The sequence below is a fragment of the Loxodonta africana genome, chromosome 3 (genome assembly GCF_030014295.1).
Source record: "Loxodonta africana isolate mLoxAfr1 chromosome 3, mLoxAfr1.hap2, whole genome shotgun sequence".
In the NCBI taxonomy this organism is placed as follows: domain Eukaryota; kingdom Metazoa; phylum Chordata; class Mammalia; order Proboscidea; family Elephantidae; genus Loxodonta; species Loxodonta africana.
The window spans coordinates 151,894,336-151,915,112 of NC_087344.1; the positions used below are offsets into that span (position 1 = coordinate 151,894,336).

General features: G+C 42.5%; 1 non-coding gene across 1 annotated transcript; it reads right to left on the reverse strand.

Annotated features, from left to right (window-relative positions):
• Nucleotides 1-16,934: 16,934 nt before the first annotated feature.
• TRNAQ-UUG (transfer RNA glutamine (anticodon UUG)) lies at nucleotides 16,935-17,006 on the reverse strand. Its single transcript has one exon. It is a non-coding gene; the product is annotated as a tRNA-Gln (tRNA).
• Between the last annotated feature and the right edge of the window lie 3,771 nt (nucleotides 17,007-20,777).

The window sequence follows — 20,777 nt, forward strand, 5'->3', positions numbered from 1 at the left end:
CATGTGAGCAATTTCCTTGAGATAAAGCTCTCCCTGTCTCTCTAACTCTATGGCTATATATATATATAACCATACAGTTATACACACACACACACACATCCATACACACACTTCATTGGTTTTGTGTCTCTTCAGAACCCAGCCGACACATTTGGTACTGAGAGTGGCTCCAGAGAAACAGAATCATCAGGATGAGTTTTCTAAGTTGGTTCTCAAGTCTGACTAGTCTTAAAAGCACTGACGACTCTGCCTCCAGTATCAAAAAGGGTGATGCTAATCCATGGCATGAGGTGGCAATTTTAATATGCAAATTATCAGAAATAGATCATGTATTGGTGAGAGGTGAGGCTTCAGGTGATCACATGTTTGAAATATTTCCACAATTTGGTCAGAATGAGAATTATAAGGAAGCTGATTGGTTGGTCCTACTTTCATTAGACAAAGTGGTGAGAGAGATGATCTCAGGGCATCAGAGTCACAGTTCAAATGCCGTGTAAAACTCCTCAAAGTTGCAACTTGTGCCCTGAAAGAAACCCTTATTTCTTGTAGTAACAGAGCTGATATTGCCAAAAATCTAACGCAGAGTCTTATTATAAGAGTGCTTGAATTACAATGCTAATTGAATTCCCAACCTCGAACGGTATCTAAAGTTAAAGTGAGGCATTGATTGAGAAGAAATGGGACCCTGAAACTTGGAATGGGAACATATGGGCCGATAATCAGGGAGCTGGGGACACTGAGGCTCTAAATTCTGTTGAATCATTCCTGCCAGCAGAATCAGCACTCTTACACCCAACTGACAAGAACACCCCATCTTTCTCTGGTAAGCCAAGAAAAAAAAAAAAAAAAAAAACGATTGCTGTTTCATACGAGTTGGTTCCGACTCATAGTGACTCCATAGGACTGAATAGAACTACCCCATATGGTTTCCGGGGACCATCTGGTGGATCTGAAGTACCGACCTTTTGGTTAGCAGCTGAACTCATAACCACTACGGCACCAGGGTTTAGGCAAAGCTGCCATCCTGCAGTAAAACCATTATACATTCCATCCCCTTCTGATGAGATTAACCCAACTGTTCCTGAAGAGTCTTTGTCTGAGATATCACCTGAGCTGGCACCTGGTACCTTGCCTGATTTATCACCTGAGGTAGATGCCTTTCAAGGCATTGCTGGATATTTCCAGGCCTCACTGCCACTATTCATTTTTGCTTTGGGCCTATAAGTAGACTTAAGTCTCAGAAAACCCCAAAAAGTAAAGTACAAATTGTGAACAAGGAGGAGGCATGCCACACTCCAAAGGAACTGCTTGACTTTCCTAATATGTAGAAACAGAAACCTGGGGAATATGTGTAAGAATGGCTATTAAGGGTGTGGGATAATGGTGCAAAGAGCATAAACATGGATCAGTCTCAGTTTATTGATATGGGCCCACTAAGCACAGATTCTTCATTCAGTGTTTCTGCTCAAGAGGTTAGGAAAAGATCTAATAGTTTATTTGGTTGGGTCAATGAAGTATTGAAGGATTGCATGGTGGCCTAGGGTAAATCAAGTCGAAGTACAAGACCTGCCCTAGTATACTGTAGAAGAAGGTATTGAAAGACTTAGGGAAATTGGTACATTAGATTGTATTTATCAAGTTTGACCCACATGCACACCCATGGAGTGCCAGAGGACACACCATTTGCCACGACAGTGAGAAACAAATTTACAAAGCGGCCGGAGGAGGGGGTCCCAGAATCCTTGAAGACTGCTGTGTTTGCCCTTTTATGTGAGTAAGCCTTGACAGTGAGAACTGCCCTAACTGAATTAAAACACCTAACTACAATGGGGCTGATTGGACCCCAAGGTCATAGGGGCCAAGTGGCAGCACTCAATTGACAAAGTCAAGGTGGGAGTGGTTAGTGGTTACCACAATGGACAGCAGAGTCAAAGCAGTAATCAAAATAGTCTGACTTGTATGGACTTATGGCATTGTCTACTGAGTCATAGTGTCCTAGAAGTGAAATAAGAAATCTACTAATTCTTTACTTTGTCCTCTAGAAGTGAAAGAATTCTAGGTCAAGGGAACAGCAGTCTAACTCAAATCACCAGAATAGAGAGTTGCAGCCTCTCAATCAATTCCCAGCCTAGGGCCTATTTACAGACCCACAACCCCTTATATGAAGGGAAAGCCAGGTCCCCTTGAGGAAAGGCCCCCTACACTGCCAAAAATTTGTGCTGTTAAATTTCTCCCAGCCTTCCCCAAAGTGATCTACAGTCTTTTATGAGAGTGAGTGTTCACTGCGGCAAAGGAAATAACCAGACTTTGGGGGCATTCCTGGATACTGGCTCTAAACTGACACTAATTCCAGGAGACCCAAAACATCACTGTGGCCCACCAGTCAGAGTAGGGGCATATGAAAGTGAGATTCTTATTGCACTCTTAGCTCAGATTCGCCTCACAGTGTGTCCCGAAACCCATCCTGTAGTGATTTCCCCCATTCCAAAATGCGTGATAGATTTCCCCAGCAACTGGCAGAACCCCCACACTGGATCTCTGACAAGTGGAATAAGGGCTGTCAGGTTAGGAAAAGCCAAGATGAAGCCATTAGAACTGCCTCTATCTAGGAAAATAGTAAACCAGAAGCAATACTGCATTCTTGGAGGAACTGCAGAGAGTACTGCCACCATCACGGGCTTCAAGAATGCAGGGGTAGTGATTCCCACCACATCCCCATTCTACTCGCCTATTGGGCCTGTGCAAAAAACAGATACATCTTGTTGAATGACAGTGTATTACCGTAAACTTAACCAAGTGGTGACTCTAATTGTAGCTGCCGTTCCAGATGTGGTTTCATCGCTTAAGCAAATTAATATATCTCCTGTTACCTGGTATGCAGCTATTGGTCTGACCAATGCTCTTTTCCCATTTTCAGTTCTGAAGAAACACCAGAAGCAGCTTTTCTTCAGCTGGAAAGGCCAGCAATACACCTCCACTGTCCTATCTCAGTGATATATCAGCTCTCCAGCCCTATGTCTTAATTTAGTCTTCAGGGATTTGATTACCTTTCCATTCCAGAAGATGTCACACTGATCCTTTACATTGATGACCCTACACTGATTGGACCTAGCAAGGAAGAAGTGTAAATGACTCTGGACTTACTGGTAAAACACTTGTGTGCTAGAAGGTGGGAAGTAAATCCCATAAAAATTCAGGCTCCTTCCACCTCAGTGAAATTTCTAGGAGTCCAGTGGTGTGGGGTAGTGGTGTGGCTCAGGCAGGAAGAACCATTTTTGTCGGTAGTCCCCCAGTATCTGTTGACATTCATTGGTCTGTGAGGGAGCCTCACATGTTTTCTACCCCCGTGCCTGACCCTCTCTGCAGGTCTCTTCTCTTTTATGAAACAGCACTTAGAAAGGATTAGGACTAAGACCCACCCTTCTCTGATATTACTTAACTGACAGTCTATTCAAAGAGCTGGAGAAAGATGTGGTAGTCGGCTTCTACTCTGTCGTATACAGTCACTGTGAGTCGGAATTGTGTCTACCCACTGTGGATTCATTTTCAAAGAAATACTCTATTACCCCAAAGAAGGTAACATTATAGGTATAGGGGTTAGGACTTTGACATTTCCCTTTGGGGGACACGATTCAATCCCTAACACTAGAGGGAGAGAGGATACCACGGCTGATGCTCCTCTTAATATCGGGAAGAAATCCTGTTTTTATAGCCTGAAGATCCTGAAACAAGTTCTAGTTGAAAAGAAAGCCTTTCTTCCAGGGCTATTAGTGCCTCCATCAGTTTTATCTGATTTTTCTTCAAATGTATTGGTGCCAAGTGTCTTATCTTTGGTCTCACTAATTCTGACTTCCATTTCCTGAATTCTGCTCCTCTGACTTTCTATTGAGTTCTCTAATTCTGAAATGTTATTGTTAATCTTCTGAATTTCTGATTGCTGTCTCTCTATGGATTCTTGCAGCCTATTAAAGTTGTCATTATGCTCTTCATAACCTTCTTAATTTTCTCCATTGCGTTATCTGTGTGATACTTGGCTTGCTCTGCATTTTGTCTGATCTCCTTCCTGATCTCTTGAAGAGTTCTGTGTACTAATCTTTCGTATTCAGCCTCTGGTAATTCCAGTAATATATCTTCATCACACACACACATCTTCGTCCAGAAGACTCCTTCATTCTTTGTTTTGGGAGCTTGTTGAAGTGATCATGTTCTGCTTCTTTATGTGACTTGATATTGACTATTGTTTTTGAGCCATGTATAAATTATTGTCTTAATTTACTGTTTTGTTCTTGAACAGCCACTGCTGCTTTGCTTTTGTCCCACTTCTTGGGGTCTCTCGGCTCCTCCCTGTGCATTGTGCTACACAATAGAAACCATTCTCTCCTCCCCACCTCCTCGCTTGAGTCTCTGCAGGGCCTCCTGGAGGTCTCGTTCTCACCCACGCCTCCCTGCTTTCCTTTGCTCTTCTTCACCATTCCCCATTCCTCACTTAATATCCACGGTCGTGCCCCACCGACTGCAACCGGGGCAAACGTGGGGTGTCCATGGCACGGGCAGGTGGGCTAAGGCAGAGCAGCCGTGTCGTGGGCCCCCTTGGGCTCAGGCAAGGTTGGAGACCCAGTGGTCTCTGGGGGTCGTTGGCACCTGAGGTGGACGAGGAGCAAGGAGGGGCGAAGCCCATTCAGCTGCCCTCCTAGCTTCAGACTCACCCAATGCACTGATTTTAAGGCAATGAACAACATGATGAGCAGTGTCAAATGTCAAAAACGTGCCTCTCCACTGCACAGCTGAAACACTTGAAGTCAGACCTGGGGCACATACACCCAAGCTGAACACCAGCAAGGGCCTAATCTGCTGAAATGGGCCCACACAGGTCCATGCAGGGGTTCAAGGCATTCAAAGTCCAAAGACTGCTTGTGCCTGGATAGGAGCTTCTTCTGCCCTGAGTTCCCAGCTTAGGGGAGCCAGCAGATTATTTTTCCCCCATTTGCTAATTTGTTCCTTCTCCAAGTCTGAGAGAATGGTTTGGAGTGCACAGCAGGACCTGTCTTAGGTCCAGGGAAATCAAATGCTACTGAAGCCAGCTTGAGGCCTGGGGCAGAGGGAGGAGGGATCAGATAAAGGGGAGTGTTCTTTTGAAAGGCGTGCTTTTTTTTTTTTTAACCTTTTATTGTGCTTTAAGTGAAAGTTTACAAATCAGGTCAGTCTTTCATACAAAAACTTATATACACCTTGCTATATACTCCTAGTTGCTCTTCCCCTCATGAGTCTGCACACTCCTCTCTACTGTCTATTTTTGTATCCATTGGGCCAATTTATGACCCCTCTGCCCTCTCATCTCCCATCTAGTCAGGAGCTGCCCACATAGTCTCATGCATCTACTTGATTGAAGAAGCTCACTCCTCACCAGCATCATTTTCTATCCCATAGTCCAATCCAATCCCTGTCCAAAGAGTTGGCTTTGGGAATGGTTCCTGTCTTGGGCTAACAGAAGGTCTGGGGACCATGACCTCCGGGGTCCTTCTAGTCTGAGTCAGACCATTCAGTCTGGTCTTTTTATGAGAATTTTAGGTCTGCATCCCAGTGCTATCCTGCTCCCTCAGGGTTTCTCTCTTGTGTTCCCTGTCCGGGTAGTCATCGGTTGTAGCCAGGCACCATCTAGTTCTTCTGGTCTCAGGCTGATGTAGTCTCTGGTTTATCTGGCCCTTTCTGTCTCTGGGGCTCATTCTTACCTTGTGTGTTTGGTGTTCTTCATTCTCCTTTGCTCCAGGTTGGTTGAGACCAGTTGACGCATCTTAGATGGCCCCTTGCTAGTGTTTAACATCCCAGATGCCACTCTTCAAAGTGGGATGCAGAATATTTTCTTAATAGATATTATTATGCCAATTGACCTACATGTCCCCTGAAACCATGGCCCAAACTCCTACCCCTGCTATGCCGACCTTCAAAGTGTTCAGTTTATTCAGGAAATTCTTTGCTTTTGGTGTAATGCAGTTGTGCTGACCCCTTGTTTGTTGTGTTTGTCTTTCTCTTTACCTAAAATAGTTCTTGTCCACTATCTAATTAGTTAATACACCTCTCCCTCCCTCCCTCCCTCCCTCCCCACTATTGTAACAGTCAAAGAATATTTTCTTGTGTGTTCAGACTTTTTCTTGAGTTCTCATAATAGTGGACTCATACAATATTTTCCTTTTGCAACTGACTAATTTCAGTCAGCATAATGACTTCCTGATTCCCCCATATTATGAAGTGTTTCACGGATTCATCATTGTTCTTGTGGATGCATAGTATTCCATTGTGTGAATGTACCATAATTTATTAATCCATTCATCCGTTGACGGGCATCTTGGTTGCTTTCATCTTTCTGCTATTGTAAACAGTGCTGCAATGAACATGGGTGTGCCTATATCTGTTCATGTAAAGGCTCTTATTTCTCTAGATGTATTCCAAGGAGTGAGATTGTTGGATCCTATGGTAGTTCTATTTCCAGTTTTTTAAGGAAGCGCCAAATTGATTTCCAAAGTGCTTATACCATTTTCCATTCCCACCAGCAGTGTATAAGTGTTCCAGTCTCTCCACAACCTCTCCAGCATTTATTACTGTGTATTTTTTAGATTAATGCCGGCCTCGTTGGGGTCAGATGGAATCTCATTATAATTTCGAATTGCATTTCTCTAATGGTGATCGTGAGTATTTCCTCATTTATCTGTTAGCTACCTGAATGTCTTCTTTAGTGACGTGCCTGTTCGTATCCTTTGCTCATTTTTTGATTGGCTTTTTGGTCTTTTTGTAGTTCAGTTTTTGCAGTATCATGTAGATTTTAGAGATCAGATCAGATGCTGATCAGGAATGTCATAGCTAACTTTTTCCATGTCTGTAGGTAATCTTTTTACTCTTTTTAGTGAAGTCTTTGGATGAGCATAGGGGCTCCTAGTTATCTAGTTTCTCTTCTGGTGTTTGTACATTGTTAGTAATGTTTTGTATACTGTTTATGCCATGTATTAGGGCTCCTAGCATAGTCCCTACTTTTTCTTCCATGATTTTTATTGTTTTAGATTTTATGGTTTGGTCTTTGATCCACTTTGAGTTCATTTTTGTGCATGGTGTGAGGTATGGGTTTCGTTTCCATTTTTTAGCAGATGCGTATCCAGTTATGCCAGCACCATTTGTTAAAGAGACTGTCTTTTCCACATTTAACTGACTTTGGACCTTTGTCAACCATCAGCTGTTCATAGGCAGATGGAATTATGTCTCGATTCTCAATTCTGTTCCATTGTTCTATGTATCTGTTGTTGTACTACTAGCAGTCTGTTTTAACTACTGTGGCCGTATAATAGGTTCTGAAATTGGGTAGAATGAGGCCTCCCACTTTGTTCTTCTTTTTCAGCAATGCATTACTTATTCAGGGCGTCTTTCTCTTCCATATGAAGTTGGTGATTTGTTTCTCCATCTCATTAAAAAATGTCTTTGGAATTTGAATTGGAAATATTGTATCTATACATTGCTTTTGGTAGAATGGACATTTTTACAATGTTAAGTCTTCCTATCCATGAGCAAGGTATTTTTTTCCAATTCTGTAGGTGTCTTTTGGTTTCTTGCAGTAGTGTCTTGTAGTTTTCCTTGTATAGGCCTTCTACATCTCTGGTAAGATTTATTCTTAAGTATTTTCTTGGGGCCAATGTAAATGGTTTTGGTTTGGTGATTTTCTCTTTGATGTTCTTTCTGTTGGTATAGAGGAATCCAACTGATTTGTATATGTTTATCTAGTATTCTGATACTCTGCTGAACTATTAGTTTCAGTAGTTTTGTTGAGGATTCTTTAGGGTTTTCTGTGTATACGATCATGTCATCTGCAAATAGAGATTCTTTTACTTCTTTCTTACCAATCTAGATGCCCTTTATTTCTTTAGTACTTAGCTTTTGCTGAAAGCACCGTTCTTCTCTGGTTCTGGAGGTGTGAGTAGGCTTTGTGGCTGGCTGTTTCTCCCTGGGGAAGCTGTAGCTGAATGCTACCACCAGCCCGCCGTAGTCACTTCCAGGAATGGTACCTGAGGCTTCCAGGCAATTCAGGTCTGGCAACTCCTCCCCGCTTCTGAATCATTTCTCCCTCCCCCTACCACTCAGTCTGATTTCTTTGACTTTGATGTTCAGGGCTGCTAGCGTGTCATAAATATAAGTGTTTCGGTTGTTTTTTCAGGTCTTTGTTGTAAGAGGGATCACCGGAAGGGTCTGAATACTCTGCGCCATCTTGGCCCCACCTCCAAGGTATGCTATTTGATCCACAGGATAAATTAGACACAAGCGCTTATCTTTTGCTGAGAGCGCTGTTCTTCGCTGATTTTGGAGATGTGAGTAGACTCTGCCGGTTGTGCTCTCTCTCTCTCTCACTGTGGAAAATGTATCTCAAATGTTACCACCAACCCCGTCGCGGTCCTACCAGGGGATCAGAGTTGAGGGCTGCTGGTGTCTACCGAGTCAGGTCCGGCAACTCCTCACTTCTTCTGGACTATCACTCTTTCTCCATGCTGCTCAGTCTGATTTCTTAACTTTGCCTTTGATGTTCAGGGCTCTTAGCTTGTCATATATATTATTCACTCACTTGTTTTTTTTGGGTCTTTCTTGTAAGAGGGACCACCAGAAGCATCTGACTACTCCACCATCCTGGCCTCACCTCCCCCTGTCAGTTTTAGACATACCTTTTGCAGGGAAACGGCTCTGCCATGGTGTTCAGGCCATCTCCTACATATCTGCATAGGCCATGCAGGTCAGAACCCATGTCTTGGTGGAATACCCTGCCCTATGCCCAGGAATATAAGATAGATGGTCTTGTGAGGAGTTTGACACTTTCACATCTGCCTCTCTTGTGGGGGGCTGCCACTAGACAGTTTTTACATCCACCTCCCTGTTTCTAGTGAGGAGTGGAATTTTTCACCTAGCTCTCCTTAGGGCACTGCCACAGGATATAAAACAGCTTAGCTGAAGCAAGGCATTGACTCCTCTGCAACAGTGTCCTAATAATTATGTTGCACTCATCTGGCCCTCTTTTAGTGTTGTCTGATGAGACAGCCATGAGGGGTCGGCACCTTTGACAATTTTTCCTTTTACTGCTTGTGTAAGTAATAAAGTATCTAAATCCAAAAAAGAATTTTTTTTTAACCATCCGAATCTGTTATGCTTTGACTTTACTTTCTCTTGTGCTTGACATCTTGTACTCACTTTGATTCTTGCTGAACCTCCATGCATTTTCAGTTTTCTTTAATTCTGCGCTCATGGGGTTATCAAGAATGTGGTATGTAACGAACCAGCGAGGAACTGCAGCAGACATATGTATTGTGCACATTTTCTCTTCTTGCATGCACGCTTCCTTTTCCCATTGAACTTCACTTACAAAACGTATATTCAAAGTTAAAATCATAGATAATTCCAAGACAATGACAGCAGAACATTAAATCGAGTGTGAGAATTTTGAGCGTAGGGCCATCTGTGAGTGTACAGGTCACATGCCCATGAAGTTGGCCCTGTATAGGGTCCAAGGCCAGGAGCCAATAAGAGTTCAAACACCCTCAGGGAGTAGAGAAGCCACCACACAACACGACTATCCAGAGAACCAGAGCCTATGGGAGATGACAGGTGGATAATACCTTCGCATACAGCTTTCACTCTCTTCCAAAGTCCTCATTAACTACTAATTGAGACGTGTGGTCTCTGACTTTATCCATTATTTCAATCCAGACTTAGTCAATGACTTTGGGGCTTCTATTTTTTTAATTTACATGGGACCCACAGTCCTCAGTAGCAGGAAGAGATTCATTCTTCATAAGATTTCCTGCTTCAATAACTCGAGCTCCTGTTGAATTAAATTCCAGACCCCCAAGTCACATGAAGACACTCAGAGATTGGTGGTCAGTTTCATGACAGTCAAAGCATTTTGTTTCCTTGTGAGACTTCTATTCCATTAAAGTCTTGCAATTTATGCCCATTTCTAGATTGCTTAGCTATTCTTTTCCACAGAGAAATTGATATTGATATTGCTGTGGAGTTGCAGCCTACCCAAAAAACCCCATCACCATCGAGTTGATGCCAATTCATTGTGACCCTATAGGACAGGGTAGAACTGCTCCCTAGAGTTTCCAAAGAGCTCCTGGGAGATTCAAACTGCCGACCTTAACCGTTATGCCACCAGGGTTTCAGCCTACAGTCAGGCAAAAAGATACAGAAAGAAAGAAAAGAAGAGAATGTGGATCCCAACCAGCCTGTGAAGACATCAGTTGAATTCAATCGATGTAGAAGTAAATTAGCTGCACTCCCTTTATGCTTGAGAATTTCACATACCAAAATCAGCTTAAAAACCTAACGAAAGAGGTGTAAGGTAGGAAAAATGCCAGGATTTGGAGATTGGAACACCAAACTTAGTAAAAGGATAAAGACCTGGAATTCCTCATTGACCTAAGAGTATAACAATGGACTCTCTGGTAGGATCACTCTGGAAATATATAGCCCTGGGCCTCATTCACATGTCCCACCAGTAGGCTATCATGTTGTGGCCTTGTCCTGAGTGAATTCATGTGCCTCTGAGCTACATCTTCCCAGACTCTGGGGGACCAAGAACCTGCTCCATGTGTGTCACCCATGACACATGTCTTGGGGTAGAGTTGGACCTCAACTCAGAGCCATGTTCTCTGTCTGTAAATAAGAGGGTGTCTGCCATAGTTTCTAGAGATTCCTCAGATTTCTCAGGCTCTGTAATAATTCTCTGAAGAACTATGATTGGCTGTGTTTCCTTGGGACTTAGTGTGTTTTTTGTGCCCTTGGCCTGAGAGATTGCATTAGGAGATTCCATCACAACAAATAAGTTTTTACCCCCAGGTAGGGCTCCTTTTTTACTTTTCAACAGGCAGTTTCCCGGTATGTGGTATGGGTAGCACTGGTAGTACTTGAGATAATTTTAGGTGGTACAACGATGAGTGATGAGTATTTTAACATGAATAAGTATGTATCTAATTCTATACTCATACCCAACATGCATAACAAGCACATCAAGCCCACTTTGATGCCTTCTCTGTGGAGATGAGAAATAGCATTGCTATCATAAGCCTGGTGGCAACACTTCTTCAGATGCCCTTTCCACATCTAAACTTTCCTTGGACTTCTTTGTTTGGGTGACAGCTGTCCTGCTTGATGTCTTGCTCCCAAGTCCTACATCTATTGTCATGCAGCTTCCCCAGATACCACGCCAACACACCTGTGCTGACATGAGATCCTTTAACTGACCTTTTGCCTTGGTTCTTTGGTAAACAGCTTGAGAGATTTTTTTTCCCCTAAAGCCTGAGGCATTACATTTGCTCTAGTTTTCTATCCCCAAAGGGTTTGTTACTTTTTTTCAGGCTGATTGACATTTCCTGACTAAGCTGTAAACAACTTGATGTTCGATACTTTTTGTCTGGCCCTAAGCTGCTTGCAGTCTGTCCTGTAATTAGTATGTACCTTGCTGGATTGGTCAATATACCATGCAAATGCAGTGACTATAGGCTATGCAAGTGGAGTATCTGTAGGCTACTATGCAAATGGGGTAGCTGTAGGCTACTATGCAAATGAAGTGTCTGCAGTCTACCAAGAGGGGATTGTTCAATTCATGGCCTTGGTTGGAGGGCCATGCCTTGAAACTGATGAGGAATCTCAATGTATATATATATATGTGTGTATATATATATATATATATATATATATATATATATATATATATATATATATATACAGTAAACCCCCCAGAGGTTTTTTGGACAGGAAGAAGCAGAAGGAAGAAAGAAGAGAGAAGGAGCAGAGAGAGAGAGAGAAGAGGTAAAGAAGTTCTTAAAAGAGCTGTAACACAGGTCAAGGGCTGTAACACTGATTATGATGACAGGCCTGGAAGGGGCCCAGTGGCAGTCTCAATGGTGATACACAGCAGAGCAAAGAGGAGCCTGTCCTGAGGGGACCGAGAGGATCCTTGAATGGCTGAGAGGAGCTGAGAGAGATGTCCTACACTGAAGAAGGGAGACTTGCCTACATGGTTCCTGATCTTGACCCTGAATTGCAGCCTGTTGATCCTGATCCTGAATTGTACCCTGTTACTTCCTTAATAAACCACTAAGCTGTAAGTGTGGTTCTATGTGGCCATGGGAACAGATCATTGACCCCAGAAGAGAAGTAGAGCATGCCGTGGGAGGGATGGCTGGTGTCAGAATTGGCGAAAAGTTTGGAGGGTGGAGATATATCTGACTGCCTCTTCATGGGAATCAGCTTTGGTCTGATTCTGCTCATTAACCCCCATGAATTCTGAAAGGTTCTGACACCGATGCTAGTATTTCCACCTTTTTACAACATCCGTGGCCCATAAAGCAGCCTCTTTTTTTTTCCGGCTCTGGTTTTAAAACAGGCAGTCATGGAAGGGTTATTAACCATCCCATAATAGTTTTTTTCAGAAACGCCTACTCTTGCTACATCTTTGGTAAAACTTTTACAGCACTTGACAATGATTTTTGTCAAATTCCCAGGTTTCTTGTCTTCTCTTGGCAGGAGACCAAGGTGCAGGCGCACTGACTCTGAATCTATCCGCTATATGACCTTCCCGGGGTGGCAGTAGCCAGCCATCGCCATTTTTTCAGGGTTATGTGTAATGTTTTTAGAGCCCTGTGCAAAAACCAATTCTCTAAAATTATGCGGACTAAGCATGCATCCAAAGACTGAGGATCCTCCCCTCACTGTTCATACATATGTATGTCACTCCCTATAAGAGGAACAAATCTGCCCTGGGTCAGGGAGCTGGCAGCCTTAGGTCAGGAGACTCTGCCTATCTCCCAGTTTGCAACTGTGAAGAAAACTTTCTGTTCTTTCAACCTTGTGTCCGGCTGACTTGAATTGGCTAGCCTGCTTGACAAGAACCTATGAGTTGATGGCTTCAGTTTCCTCTTCCCCCATCCCTTTTCTCAAGGCCTCTCTTACCTCCTTGATGGGCAGACAGCATTAGCTCTCCATCTGCCTCGGATTTGCACCTGACATGCATCAGGAGATTGGAAAATTAAGAAGGTCCCTTCAGCTGCCCTCTCTTTCAATGTTGGTGGAGACTGTAAATGCTGTTGTTGCTAATTGCTGTCAAGTCGATTACTACTCATCACGACCCCCTGTGTACAGAGTAGAACTGCTCCATAGGGTTTTCAAAGCTGTGGTCTTTCCGAAGCAGGTTGCCAGGTGTGTCTTCCAAGATGCCTCTGAGCGGATTTGAAACATCAACCTTTGTGCTACTAGTTGAGGGTTTGACTGTTTTTACCATCCAGGGCCTCCACAAATTTAAATAAATAGGACATTATCTTCTCACTGTCAGAAATAAGTTTAGATTTTTCCTTCTCTGAAAATGCTGAATATTAAACTATAGAAGAAAACCCTAGGTCTTGTGTTGGCAGGTGTGGGCGTCTTGCCACCCCTTCCCAGGGTGTGTGCTCACCTCTCTCTCCTTCTGAGCCACAGTGTCCTAGTAAATTGAAATAACCTGGAATCCTTCTTCACAGACTAAACTGAGAAAAGGGAAGAAGGGCCATGGCGCCCCCTGGTGGCTACTGTGGGCACAGCACAGAGAGATCTGCAAGGCCCTATTAGATGCTGGGGGGGGGGGTTAAGGGGCTGGAAGACGGGAGAAGACAAGGGCAGGGTCAAAGAAAACCAGCTAAAGCGTGAAAGATGCCAAGTGATTGTTCACGACATTGAACTACAAGCCGTGCATCCTACAGAGTGATACAGCTCAATGAAGAAGAGCTGTGAACTTTTCTCCCCAGAGCAAGAGATTTCCTTGCCCAAATATAAAATACCTGAATTAAGAAGGAAGTCCATTTTCTGTGCCTTTCCAGTGAAAAAACATGGCTTTGCAGAGAGTTTAAGGGCTTTCCTCAGTCAGAGCTTAAGGTCTAAGTTATGCTGTGGCTCCCTGAAGGAGGAGTTTCTGACCTAAAGGAGTCTATCGACGCAGTGGCTAGGAACTCCTTAGATACTGGGTTCCAGGCAAATCAGATATCCCAAGGTTATTACAAAGATCTTCGGTCTGGTCTGTGGCTAGGGGCACTACCTCTGGGAAGGCCTCCCTTCCAGTCCTGGCACCACTACTTGCCTTCTGTTTGACCTTGGGCCAGCTCCTTCAATGTTTCAAGTCTCATATGAAAATAATAGTATTAACTGTCTCGTAGAGTTATTGTATAGATTAATGGGATGATATAATAATACACATAACATAGTGTATGGCACATATTAGGTATACCAAAGAAAATCCAAACCTATTGCCATCAAGTCGATTCCAACTCGTAGTGACCCTATAGGACAGAGTAGAACTTTCGCATAAAGTTCCTAGGCAACACCTGGTGGATTTCAACTGTGGACCCTTTTGTGAGGAGCCTTAGCACTTCAGCACTACGCCACCACACCTTGAATATCAAGTATGGGAGATAGGAAATAACATCGAAGATAAGTTTTTCCTCCCTTAATTGTTAAAATATAAGAAAAGAGTACAAGTTTCTGCTTTGGGCCATAATGGAGTAACAGAGATGGTATTTACTTTTCTACCTTAAACCACTACAAGACCAGACAAAATATATGTGAAAGAGCTCGCTGGAGAAACTGAACCACAGGAAGTATAGGACAGAGCTCAGACTTAGCCCCTAAGAGTGTGTGTTCCCACCAGCCTGAATGGAAAGAGTATCTAACACATGCGGCATGAAGGAGAGTCTTCAGAAGGGTAATACCTGAACACTGTGTCCACATTAGGCTTAGACTAAGGATTATCTGAACCCACCAAACAAAGCTTAAAAACCAGCCTGGAAAGAATCAAACTGTTTCCAAGCAGCTTAATGGCATCCCAGAGCAAAGTCCAAAAATATTTAAAGGATTATACAAAAATATTTTTTAAATACTTAACATAAAATTCGTAATGTCTGGCATCTAATAAAAATTTTTAGGTATGCCAATACTGGAGTCCTGCTGCCAGATGATATGATCCATAACCATGAGAAAAGTCAACAGAAACAGACACAGAAATAACCTAGTTGATAGAATCAATAGACAAAATATTTAAAAAGCTATTATGAACAGACTGCATTCATTCAGAAAAATGGAGGAAAGCATAAGCTTGAGAAGGAGAGAAATGAAAGACATATATATAACTCAAATAGAACTTCTAGAATTGAAAAATACACTAAATGACTTTATCAGTTAATTGCACAGTGTAGAACATAAATTATCTAAAATGAAACCCAGAGGGAATAAAAACTAAAAATGAAAAGAACAGAGCATCATTGACCTGTGAGAAAACATCAAGTGGTCTAATGTCCATGTAACTAGAGTCCTTGCAACAGAGCAGCTGGAGTGACAGAAAAAGTGTTTGAAGAGATAACAATAGTCCCAAGGGGAAAGGTCCTGGCTCCTCCTTGTGGCCGCTGTGGAGACAGCAGGTAAGGATCTATCAGTACAACCTGAGGGGCCACCCCATACCAAAGAGGTAAGCAAAGAGGTGGATCAAGGGTAGATACAAAGAAAACTACGCAACGTGCAGGACCTTAAAATGAGAAGTTGTATGGCCTATGGACTGATATGGACTGAGCTACCTTGATGAGTAAGAGCTGAGAGCTGCTCTTCTCCTTAGCATGGAAGATTGCCCCGTTATATCTGAGCCAACACTGAAGGCAAGGCTTAGCGAGTTATGATGAGGAAGCTGAGATTTGCAGAGTTTAATGGATTTCCCTGGTCTCAGGACTGTTTACACTAAATCACTTCCAGTCCTCTCAGTTGCTGATGCTTCAGAGCATGAGCTATAGAGACAGTTATATGTGGGAGGATCTTCAAGTCTATTAGTCCATCTGCTCAGCTCATGAAAAGGGGAACAATGGTTGGTCATTTGCTTCAAAGTTGCCCCAATAACATTTTTATAATCTTACGGTGAAAGGACTGAAGAATGTGACACAAACCCCAGAATCTTTAGAGTGATGGTACATAGGAGTACATCAAAATTTAAATTCAAATAAAAAACACTCTACATAACAAAGAAGTTATTTTTATTTTGTATATATATTTTTTTACCAAAGTACTTTATTATATGCCCAATAGTTTTTTTTAATGAAAAACAGTAGTGCCCTGATCATTTTCTACATTCCCTGTTCTCCGGAGATAACCAGTTTCAACCCATATAACCAATTATCTGTCTCGATCTCTCTTTACCTCTAAAGAAACATTGTTAGGCCTTGATATTCCAGTTTTCCACTCCAGGCCCTGCAGACAGCCTGCAAAGGGAAAAACGCTGTGCATATCGGTCCATGGGTGCACCACCTACTAGTCAATACCAAGGGAGTCCAAAAGGCCCTTCACTTGGCTTCCACTCACTTGCCAACCAACTTAATCCACTTCACGCGTCCACACAGTGAAAGGAAACTTTGCAAGAACAAATGCCAGGCAAGCAGCTTTGAGGTTTATCAGTGGAACCGGGTTCTCCGGTGGGACAGGAAGCGATGGGGGCGCTCCTGAGTAAGGAGCATAGGTGGTCCACACACAGCAACTGAAAACCCTGCTGTGAACGCCCAGTTCTGCCTACCATTCCCTACTTCCTCCTTTTTTCTTTCCAGTTCTCTTCTCTGTTCTTTCCAGTCTCCTTCCTCAGGTATTTTCTGAGGGTTTCTGGGACCTCAGTTCGTGAGGAGGAGACGTGAGGAAAAGGGTGCCGGGCCGCGAGGCCGAAAAGGCCACGGGGAGCACGAGGTGAGCAGGGATCTGCAGGAGCTCAGGATTCCTCCTTGGAGGCCCGAAACCTTTCTAGCTCCTAAATGAGGATCAGAGGCTGGACGCGGAAAGGGGAGTAACAAGTTTCACTCACAATTTAAGCAAAAATTTAAGGTGTTGTTTTAATCCTTCACTTAAAGGAAACACTAAGGTCCCACCAAGACTTGAACTCGGATCTCTGGATTCAAAGTCCAGAGTGCTCACCATTACACCATGGAACCACAAGTCTTTAAAAAAAAAAAAATGGCGGTAGGATTCTGACTCCTATCTATGATCATTTCAGTTAAAAAGAAGAAGAAAAAACCTCTTGCTGTCCAATGGATTCTGACTTCTAGGGACCCTGTATGAGCATCTCAATAGAGGTGTGTGAATACTCATGTAGCATCCATAGTTTCCAGGACTAATCTCAAGGCAGTCCTCTATCAGACAGGACTTGATGACCATTGACCTGTGTGAGTGGACTCATCCATCTTGCTTTCTCTCTGCACCTCTCTTTTTATTGACTTCTATCATTTCATTTGCATCTCAGGAAATTGTGGTAAAATGCACTTTGGGTTTAGCGCTATAGCACAGCTCTTTAAGTCTCTGTCATAAATCACACAGTGGCCTCATTTACCAGCATTCCCTGCCCCAAGGTGAAATTTCTGCAAACAACAGTGTTATTTTCCTTTTCCTTGCCTTCACCCATTACTCATTGCCCAGGGAGGGCAGATAATTGTCAGGGCAGGACTTGGGACTTCCGGGGTGCCTTGTCCAAATAGCATCTACTACACTCCAAAGCCACCACAGCTTCCCATGTGTAATGTAGAAAGGTGTCTCCACAGTGTTCTATCTGGGGAGTGAGTTCTGCAGGCAGGAGAACTCTCATTTTCTTCTTTATAGATTTCTTTTTTTGGTAAGTTTTTCTTACGAAAATCATGAATTTGTTAGATATACAACAAAAAACAATTAACCTTCTTTAAGATTTATACACTCTGACAAACCAGACTAACCTCATCTGCAGTGACTCAAAATCGACCACGTGCTGTTGAGGCTACAAGACAGGGCTCTGACACTTACTCAGCCCCAGTCTGTTTTCTGAGAGCTTGGCCATGTCCATTACATTCCAATTTCTCAATATATCATGACCTAGAAACTTCACAGATTTTTTATTTGTTTTTTGAAGTGCAGTAAAGATTTAACTCCATCCAAAGAAATTCATCTTTTCCTTTGTTTCTCAGAGATAACTCCGAAAAAAAAACAAAACACTAAGCCCCTTGGCTTTCAGGTTGATACTGACTCCTAGTAACTCTATCGGACAGGGTAGAACAGCCCAGTAGGTCTTCCAAGGATGCAAATCTTTATAGACACCCATTCCTACATCTTTCTCCCTCGGAGTGGCTGGTGGGTTCAAATCATCGAGCTTTTGCTTAGAAGCCCAGCACTTAAAAACCGTGTCTCCAGTCCTCCTTGAGATAAATCTAAATGCTTGGAACTTGCTGAGTAATAGAGGTGCCTTTGTTTTTTATAGGCCTCCAGACCACACTTGAGGGTTTATAAGATGACTCAAGTGGGGGCTGGCAAGGCTAGAAAGAGGACCTTCTGATGTAGGCCAACCTAGGGCGAGGGGTACAGAGGTTGGGGAAAACTTCATTCAGTCATGCCTAAGAAATGAGGCTCAGAAAAAGGCTCTGAACAGAAAATCTCCACAGGCTTCCTTATTGATGAGAGACATCTATGCACATGGAAGGGTAATGCAGCTCTTTTTGAGACAAGGACTTGCCATGTTTAGAACCTTCCCAGTCCTTGCCCTATGTGTCTCCTCATTTGTATTCTTTATGCTTTAAAACTGTAATTGTAAGTATAGGACTTTCTGTGAGTCATTCCAGTCAATTATCAAACCCAAGGGAGTAGTGAGAACCAGCAGGTCAGAAGTGAGGGGAATGAGCATCTCTGAGCTTATGGCTGGTATCCTGAAGGGGTAGAGGGAACTTCTGAGTATGTAGCCAGCAGGTCAGAAGTGAGTGGGTCACGAGGACTCCCAAGGTTACAGCTGGTGTCTGTGCCCTTTACTTGTGAGGTCTGCCCTAGCTCCAGAAGTTTAGGGTCAGTGGAAGATGCTGCATGTGCACCTGGTGTCAGAACAAAAGTGGAAGAGAATTGGATTGATGTAGGGAGATTTGGGTTGATCAATAAATATTTGGTGTTAGAGAAATGGGAATTGATTTGGGCTTTTACAACATGTAAATACATCAAGATATCCAGGGACACCCATTTGTGTCACAGGGTAGGTGTATCCAAGTTGCCTTACAGTATTGTCTCATTATTTCATTTATGTGCACAAAATACCACAACACTAAATATGTGTATAATACATGTAAACTTTGTCTTTAAATTATACACACGGTTTCATACCTTACGAAGAGATTTTTATCATACATTCCTTTGGCACTCAAAATTACCTCTTCTTCCTAAGGCTAGTTTGTGCCTTTGAAAAGTGAGTTGGATCGCTTGGCCTAATGATTTCAAAATGGTTAGACTGCATTAAAGAATGACCTGGTCATGCATACACGTAATGGAGTTCTACGTGGCCAAAATGTGAGGGTCTCTATGGACTGCTACTGAGTTATTGCTAGGATAGTTTATGTGAAAAAAAAGCAAAGCAAGAAGTGAAAAAATGTATACAGTATTCAACCTTTTCTTTAAGAAAGGAGAGGATAGATGTGTTTGTACTCATTATTAATACTTGCTGATTTTTCAGGAAGGACAAGCCAAAAGGTAATAAAAATGTTTTCATCTAGGGAATGTGGTTTAAGCAATAGAAATGATGGTGAGACTTTGCTAAGTATTATCATTTTTATATAGTTTTGATTTTTAAACCGTGTGATGTTTTACATTTTCAAAAAAAGAAGAAAAAGAAAACACTACAATTGATGAAAAGAAGTAGAAAAATTTGAATTGAACCGTATGTCAAAATGATAATACAATCACACAGAAAATATTCATGTGAATTTTAAATGCAGTTCTCTGACTGTGATCCATAGAGGGGTATGTTCTTATGTCAGAAGCATCTACAAAGAAATTTTGAACTTTGTAGATTTGTTGTTGGTAGTCATATTGATGGAATAATTTGGAAACAATTCTCTGTGTATTTTAGAAGAGAGCACATGAGGAAATGTATTAAAAATTTAATACATTTGGAATCAGGGTTATCAACATGAGAGAGAAGAGATAAAAATATGGACTAGGGAAAGTGGAGGAAGAACCCCTTCATGTTGGATTGGGATTGAAAGTGACAGTATAAGCTCATGAATTCAATATGAATATTTGCTCACTATGTCCGTTTACAGGGCCTAGAAGCAATGCTACCTAGTGGCTACATCTTTGTTGCGAATGCCATTCTCCACCAAAAGAACCAGATTCCTTGGAGAAATGACTGATTTTGGAAAAGGAAATCACAAGTTGAGCTTGGAACTTCTTGTGCCAGAAAGGAAGAATGTGCTCCTTGATTCTTGGAAGCAAGTCAAAAGATCACAGGAACCAACTTGAACAGATCTGAACTGGTCCAAATTGAGACAATTTGAGCATCAAAAACAAGAATGGTAATGGATAACAACACATTGAAGTAAAAAAACAAGCCACGAGTTCATAGAATCTAAGATTGGGGAGGGAAGTACTATAATAAAAATGTGAAGGGAAGCTCTAAATAAAAAGCCCTGCCTAGAGAAAAATGCACTTCCACTGGTGAAAACTAGTTCCTCATCCTCGCAGATCGTGGCAGTGTATTCAGATATTCTGGTGGCTTGCACTAGTGTGTGGAGAAAACGAGCCAGAGAAGGAAGTAGGAGGAGCAGCAGGGAGGAAAGAAGAAAAGAAAGAGAGAAACCAGGAAAAGTTTAAGAACCGTGTAGTGGGGAGAGAGGCAGCTGGACGCACTCACTTAGCAGTTTATGTCTATGGTTTCATTTATATATGATAACTGAAGTCCCATTCAAGTCAGTGTTTGAATAGCT